This window comes from Pseudopipra pipra, chromosome 1 (genome assembly GCF_036250125.1).
Source record: "Pseudopipra pipra isolate bDixPip1 chromosome 1, bDixPip1.hap1, whole genome shotgun sequence".
NCBI lineage: Eukaryota > Metazoa > Chordata > Aves > Passeriformes > Pipridae > Pseudopipra > Pseudopipra pipra.
This window is the reverse complement of record NC_087549.1, coordinates 32,319,650-32,328,039: the sequence shown is the minus strand read 5'-3', so window position 1 is coordinate 32,328,039 and position 8,390 is coordinate 32,319,650. Positions and strand designations below refer to the sequence as shown.

Below are 8,390 nucleotides of genomic sequence, written 5' to 3'. Positions count from 1 at the left end.
AAAATTGTACTGATTCGATGAAACTGAAGTGGTAGCAGAGAGGAGCGCTCTGTTTTGTTATCCCACTGTATTTCACAGTACATAAGCTTGGCTATTCCCCTGTAATTACTTATGATACTTGACCTCATTTATTTCCCTTTAAGTCTATTGTCAGAGCATTTATTATGAGATCCTGGCTTCTTGAAATAAATCCTTGAAATGAAGGAGTGTAGGATGTCAAATTTCATTTCTACTTGCACTGTGTAGATCAAGGGGTTTATGATGATTGTGCAAACCAAAAAATTTGAAATTTCATTTGTACTAGGTGCATGCATACAGCCAGCCATGTGATATTATTTCAAGAGAAGTGGAAAAATTAGGTGGCAAACACAATTTTGGCAAAAGCACAGTTCTTCAGATGCCACATGTGCAAATCATTATTTTGTCTTGTAGAATGGTTAAGGAAATGTATTTTGAAATGGCAATTATATAATTAGAGTCTTAAGCAACTTCACTGAATGACAAGTGATTAAAGACATATCAACAAACAGATATAGCATTACTTTGATTAGTGTGTGGAAAACGCCACAGAATAACTTTGGCAAGCAGAGACTGAGCAATAAAGTTGAGTGTATGTTTTCCTAACAGCTTTCTTTGTCTAAAATGGAGGTGCCTACAAAATAGGCAGTTGAGTTTTGACTGTTAGTTTTAATTCATAACTTTGAAAGGCTTTACAAGCCCTAGAAATTAAAATGAACACGGCTACTAAAATTAAAATGCTGCATGTCAGTGGTCAAGATGAAAAATCTAGATCTTTGTCAATCCCAACTGCAAGACAAGCTAGTGAGGGGGTGGGGGGGGCTCCATTCACTTGATTTTTGCTTCTATCTCTGTTACCAACTTTTGTCTAGTAGGTGTATGTCTACCCATTTTTAACTGTTAAGTAGGAGAAAAACCTACCTCTGTTGTCTTCTCTCTGTCTTTTCCTTACAGAGAAAAAGGTGTTAGATTTCTTGATAATATAAGTGGGCTGAATCTCCTGCTGCAGTGTGACAAGGCAGAAAACTAACTGACACTTAGTTTCTCCAAACTTCTCCAATACCTTTCTCTTTCAAGCTTTTTCCCTTCCCTAATAGCCAGAGTAGCAAGCAAATTCAAGATTCTTACATTTCACCATTGTCCAGCTGAGCCTGAAGTAATGGCAAAACAAACCAAACCAGAAACAGATTGCAAACCAAGGATAGAGAACAGCTGGCCTTTGGTCCATGGAAGATTGGCTCACTGCATGTTGTTAATGCTTTTCTTTCCACTTCCACATGTTACACTGCACTGAATGCCTCCTAAGGTATTTTAATACAAGTAACTACTAAGGGTGCAGTTCCAATAAAGCTAAACTTCTGCAGGTTAGGGCTGCTATGACCCTGCTCTTCCTCCCTCCTTCTGCCTGCCATCCCTGTTCTCCTCTTTGTGCTGGATCATGCTACTGCACAGTGAACAGCTTTAAGGGTACTAAAGAAGACAAACATTTCTACAAGAAAATCACTTCTTCAAGTGACATTTTACAAGGTGGGTAAGCTGAGGCAATAGCTTGCTACTGTGGAAGGGGACTAGCTACCCCTCCTCTCCTCTTGGCTGGGCAGTCCTGATGTCTCCCTTGTTTCAGCTCTGGTACTCATCTAAGTCCCAGTGGATCATTTCAACTCACTGAGCTGGCTGAACACTTGAGTTTATACCTAGTTCAGCAATTTAGTAAGCAGACGGGACTGGAAATGAAGTAAACAGGAAAGAACAACCAAGGTAGAGTCTCTTACCTTGAAGATATTCCACAGCTGCCTGGACACGGGCCTGTTCTAGGTGGCCCTGCTTGAGCAGGGGCCTTGGACCAGATGACTTCCAGTGGTTCCTTCCCACCTCAACCATTTTGTGATCCTGTGAACCTCACCACTCTTGCAAAACCTCACTGGTAGTGGTCATGAGGATATTTCACCTTTTTTTTTTCCCCAACAGAGTGGGAAACAGCCCTCAAAACATACATGGTCTCTGCTTGTCATCAGTTACACGCCAAGCATGTAAGATAGGCAGAGACTGAAACAGTAGCATTTCATACCCTGCTGACACTGCTGTGTAAACAAATGCAGAGCACTGCATACACAGAACACTGAAAAATCCTATTATGCATCTTCAGGAAGAGGCAGTCACATTGGGAAGCTCAGGAAGCTCTGAATGAGAGCACTGAAAGGGTCTGGCAAGGACATAGTCGTGCCTTCGTTTGCATTTTTTTCCCCATTCGGCAGTTAATTAATAACTCACTTTTTGAAAATGGAAGATTACAAATCCCGAACAAATATTTGATCTTGGGCTCATCAAGGAAAACTTCAGCAGCTGCCAGGGAAAGCAAATGTTCTGTCACGTACATACAGAACAAGATAATGAGAAACAGAAGATGAAGAATACGGAGAGAATGTACCAACACTTCCACACACAGTCGTGGGGAGCAAAGCAGATGAGGAAAAAGTACCAAATAGCAGACAACAACCCAGTGAGCCTAACTAAAACCTGATGGGATGACTCCTGACTGCAACGTCAACCTAAGAGACAGAGGAGTGAAGCGTGGTGCCATATACCAAAAGCAGTTTATATTTCTGTCCCACATGAACTGTGTCTCTTTTGGAGTGCTGAGCAGTCTGCTGTGGCCATGCCTGACCCATACCCTGGAGGGTGTGGAGATGTCAAGAAGGTAGCTGCCAGTGAGACCCCATTGGCAGGAGAAGGAGACCTAGTAGTGTGGGATGTTTTCACAAGGTCAGGTAGGAGTCCTGATGCTGAAGGGGCTGTAATGGAATTGCCAAGCTGTGGGAAAACTGCTAGAACATTTTTACTGAGTAAAACTATAGTTTCATCATTTTATTGAAGAAGCCACCTTGGAGAAATGATAACTGCATTTACAATAAATAAAGTAGAAATGAGCTGACAAGTGAAGTGCATAACACCAGCTAAGAAAAAAAAAAAAAAAACAAAAGAAAAAGAATACATCTTTTTTAAAGAAAATCCTAAAAATTTTTCATTTTTTTTTACTATGTCCAGGACACAAAAACCCACTGTGAAGTAAATCTGAACATCTAGAAAATACTAATTTCTCCCTAGAAAAAAATTAGTTGTAAGCAGGAATTAATATAGTGTCCAGTAAATCCTCTGTTTCTCTGATGTGGAAAGGTATCTTAAAAAATGCAACCCCATTCATCTTTTCTGGTTATAGCATTGGACAAACTCTTATCCTCTGCATAGTCACTGACTACATGTTTAGTTCATTTGGCTTTTGTAAATTCCCTGGATGTTGCCTCCTGAGCATGCTGTACAAACAATTCTCAGACCATAACAAATACAGATATGTGGACCTTCACATGTATCATGCATTTGCTGTTACAAGGTTCTTCTCAAACCTTAATGCCCCAAGCATCTTCCCCTGAGCCATCTCTGAGGTTTTTTGTCCCTTGAGGACTACTCCTGCCTTTCTTGTACTGAAACGACCTCAGGAACTGCTCACATCTGGGCATCACCGCTCTGTTAACCCTGCCCAGAAATGCCTGTTTGCAGGTCAACAATGATGGTTTGCTACATGCCACATTTCAGTTTGCTTACCACTGCTGTCAAGCTTTCCATCAGTGATTTCTGAAACTGCTGAGCGTGGCATCTTCCTTTCAGTACAGCCCCTCCCTGCTGGGCTCTCTCATCAAGTCTATCTTATCAGTAGCTCTTCCACTTCTACAATTTCTGCCCCCAGCTCCAGCTATTTTTATACTTGAAAATTAAAGTGTTATTAGTGGTAGATTTATATACAATATTAAACAATTGCTATCTGTCCTACAGAATAAAAGTATTTTATTCTATGCATTGCAAAACACAGGAGAGTTCTAAAAATACGGTCTAACATACAACACAAATACAATGGATAGCATTAAGAAAGCAAGAAATAAAAATATAGGCATAAAAGATTCATTGTCATCACTTTAACAGCATATCTCATTGGGACTACTGGGTGAAATAAAGAGCAGAAGTCAGTAACAAGCAAACGGACAGTATAGCCAGCTCCAAAAAACATGCATATGTTAAAACCTCCAAAATCATCAAAAAGTATTAAAATAATGAGACTTTAATAAAATGCACTGCTCTTTGATCTGTCTCCTGAAACTTAAGTAGAAAACTGGTCACTCCTCAATGAACATCAAGTTACTAGGAGTTAAAAATCAATTTTACAGACAGAGTACTCCATGGCAAGCATTCAAAATCTCAAAATGGGCCTAAGTTGTTTTTTCTCATCACTAGGACCAACTTTTAAATAATTTTATTTAAAAATGAATGCTCATACTTTCAAATTGCCTGCTGTTCAGCAAGCCTTAAGAATGCACTCAAGATGTTTTTTTCTTTCACAGCTATGACAACCACAGGGGTGTGATATGCCTGAAGAAGAGCTCTACAGTCACTCAGAGCTGAAACATTCAGAAAAACAGCAACTATTATAAAGACACCAAGGATGGTTAAGATTGCAAGTTTCTAAAATATACATGCAAACATGGAAGCTGAGTCTGACATTGGCTTGTTCAAGATGTAGCAGAGCTATGTCACTTCTTAGATTGAAACTATGTCTCAGGCCATCTTGTTTGACACAGCCTATTAAATTTAACCTAGCTATCATTACTGTAACTCCAATAATATCTACTGAGTGAAGTACATCTACAAGAACTTCATGGTATTGACTAGAACCCTTTAGGGGAAATAGAAATCTCTATTTCCTTCAATAGTTTGCAATACATCTTCTAACAAATAGTTCTTAGAATGCCTGTGCTCGAGAATTTGAAAAACTCTTCATGTAACACAGTTTGCTAAAACTGCAAGATATTTATCTGCATCAGTAACAAGCAATTCAGGTTTCAATACTTCGAGACACAGGCAAAACTCTCTAAGACTTTCAGACTAAGCAGTAGAGAAGATGTTTGTTTTTTTGGTGGTGTTTTTGATCATCTGCTTAGCTCTAACTTTCTCTCTTTATCCCACTCCTAAGGCCTTTAGACAATCGCTACCCCATTTCTCTACGCTTTCTTAGTTTTCTGCTTCATCACACCTATTTTTGGTTATATAGCCTCCTATCTATGAATTTTTCCCTTTTCTGTCTCCCACTTGTAATACCTTGAATTTTCTCAGTGACACAAACAAAAAAACTACCAGGACTTACTTTCTGTTATTTTAAATCATGCACTTTCAATTCATTCCTCAGCTTCACATTATATACTCGAAGCCCATCATAAGTCCTGAGAATAGATTGCCTCCAGTGACACAGCAAGGTAAAAAATACCAGGCTTCACTACCATTAAGGTTTGATTAATAAAATCACTAGAAAGTAGTGACCGTTTTAACTAAAAACTGCCTGTAGCTAAATTTCACTGAAAAAAACCTCCAAAGAATAGTTGCCATTAAGGAAAGAGAAATTTGTAATTATGGTCAGATAATGGGATACAGAAAATATAAAAAGAAAATAAAAAGAAAATATTAAAGAAATCATTCAGGAAAAAAAAATAATTCTAAACCCTATTAAATTTCTACTGAAGAAGTTGGCACACCTGAATATAAAACCTAACAAAACATGTGGCAGGACAGACCACAGTGGTGCTTTAGGAATGTTTCCCTTCCTTTGCCAAAAGAAAAATGAAAGATCAGCAATTGCTTCCACAATACTGCTTCATGAGCAAATGAGATATGCCTTGTCAATCAGACATTTGAAATACACACTAATTAGTGTATCAGTATGATATGTTTATATTAATCTGAAATTGCTCAGATGAAGTATGTGGGGAAAATATTTGAACTCATTAAAATCACGAGCTAAACCAATCTAAAGAATGAAAACTCCCTACAGAGGTACAGGAAAAGAGCAAGGGACTTGAAAAACTGCAGTGTCAAGTCTTGGCATATTTGAAAAAGCCAGATAATATACTTATATGGGATTGTAACTACTTTGGTATCTACTGGGTAAAAAATCTACTACTGGATATGAGTAGAGAGACACATTACAAAAGACAAGTTCAATCTAAAAGGTATTCTATGGTGCTGGAGATGCCATTGGCAACATGGATTTCTTTTTTTTTTTTTCTTTTCTTTTTCTTTTAATTTCTATTTCTTTTTTTTTTTTTTTATCAAGGTACATGATCAGCTACCACATACCACAGTACTGTGCTTCTTCTGCCACAATATAGTGACAAATCTGGTATACAGCTTTTTTATTAGATATTCTCACACAACAGATTTCACCCCTTTCCCACAAAATATTTCAGAGTCTCATTCAGTTTTCCATAAAAAACTCTAGAAATTATAGAACCAATATTTTAGAATGAATGTGACAAAAAATATCTTCATAAGCACAAAAATAGATAATTTCTGAAGTCAAATTATGCCAGGCCTCACAGCTGACACAAATCACTATGTCTCCAGTGAAATCACAAGCTTCCAGGTGACTAGCCCATCCTAATCAATGTACAATACTACAGAGACAATTTAAAATTGACAGATCACATAAGTCAAAGAAGATTTTCTAGATTTTGTTTTATATCATATGGGTATCTTACACTTTTTTAACAAGACTTTAAAATGTGAATAACTTCAGCTTAACAAAAGTACAGCAGTTCTCTCTCCTATTTTTATAAGAATAATAACTATTTCAAATAAACCTACTGTGAGGGCAATTGTAGCAAACAAGGGAAATCATACCAATCACACAGGAACAAGAAAGAAAAGGGGACTTTTCCTTTTGTTAGTCCATTAATAGCTCTAATTTTGTCATCAACTTATTAATTTCAGTGCCTGACAAACACTGGATTTGCTAATGATTTTCTCTATTTATTCAGGCAATGCCAAAGATGTTTTAATCCAGTCCTGCTACCCCCTTATCAAAAACAACCAGTCAACAGCATCCCTCTTCCCCAGAAAATGAAATTCCTTTGACATTTAGGAAAGGGATGAGCAGAAATTTGTGTGTCCAGTATTTTCTTTTGCTCTCAGCTCAGACAAAATCTTTGCAAAAATGATTTGGGTTCAAGTAACACAACAACTACCCCATCACGCAATAGCAAAACATTTTTCTTTCCATTTTAAGAACCCTGTGGAAAATTGCATAACTAAAACCAATGATGAACATATTTTAAACTTCAAATTGAAGCAAGATGAGGGAATTCTAGCTACATAATGGCCCAAGCAAACTTAATTGGTACCTATTTGCAAACATGATATGATACAATCTTTATCTATGTGATTTTTATGATTTTTTTTTTCTTCCCAGAAGAATGTCCTGTTTGGAGCACTGAACGGGTGCATTTGGGATCAAACTAATGCTGCACATCTGGAATTTCCTAATTTCTAGGTGCTTGACTTTGCAGGCTCAATACAACTTTTTCATTTGGAAGTCTTAAATATATAATTATTCAGATGGCTTAAATGTGCTTTTTGCTTACAAAGTCTTTTTTTCTGTTTACATATCATACTCTAGCCTAAATAAATTTTAAGACAAAGGCCAAGCTGGCTGGTAGCCCAGAGTGTAGTTGTTACCAAATTGACAGGGACCACCTTAAATTCATTGAAATGTCTAAATATCATACTTGTGTTATAACTATACTTTAAGAGCCTGTCTTTACTGAAAGAAAAATGGAGCGGCTTTAGAACAGCATAAACAAGTTGCTGGATGAAATGAGAATTGAATGTCAAAGTACGGTCTGACTTACCACAGCTCTCCATTACTGTAAAACATCAAACACTTAAGGGCAGGAAGTATCCTCATGTTACCATGTAAATAACTAATGGGCTTAGTTCATGTTAACAACTAACTTAGGAACTTCCAATAAAAAACCCACCAAACACAAACATGACTAAGAGTGTCTGAAACTTCCCCAAAAGTAACTTATTCTGCTAACTCTAAAGGTGACCTCCCTTTTTTTCTCAAAGAATCTCACATAGAGTCTGATAAAATATATGGTAAATGCGAACATAATAAAATTTAAAGATGGCCTGTAAAGGCAAGTAAACATGGTAATTTTTTCTAATCTACTGAAAATATGAAAGCTGCAAGGTTTGGTTTAATGTTTTCTTCTACATGTCCTGTTTTGTTCTTAAAACTTTCAGAGTATCAAAGTCTTGTCTTCCTTTTATACATAAGAGTGTTGGTGGACAAGACAACTAGAATGGAAGCCCCCCTCAGCTCCCATCTGAAGCAGCAGGGTGACAAATTATTAACATTGAGCCTTTTTCTTTTCTTTTGGTTTTTTGCCAGAATCTTGAATTAAATGTTTTATCAACAGCCAAACAAAATGGGAGTTTTACACAGTCTGATTAAAAATGCCTTTCCCCTCTCAAATGCCAGTTTCTTGTGA

At 37.2% G+C, this 8,390-nt stretch overlaps 1 protein-coding gene across 4 annotated transcripts in view; it reads right to left on the bottom strand.

Moving 5' to 3' along the window:
- The window catches only part of STAU2 (staufen double-stranded RNA binding protein 2), a 171,313-nt gene that overhangs the window by 53,206 nt on the left and 109,717 nt on the right, over positions 1-8,390 (bottom strand). The gene's annotated exons all lie outside the window — the stretch shown is intronic.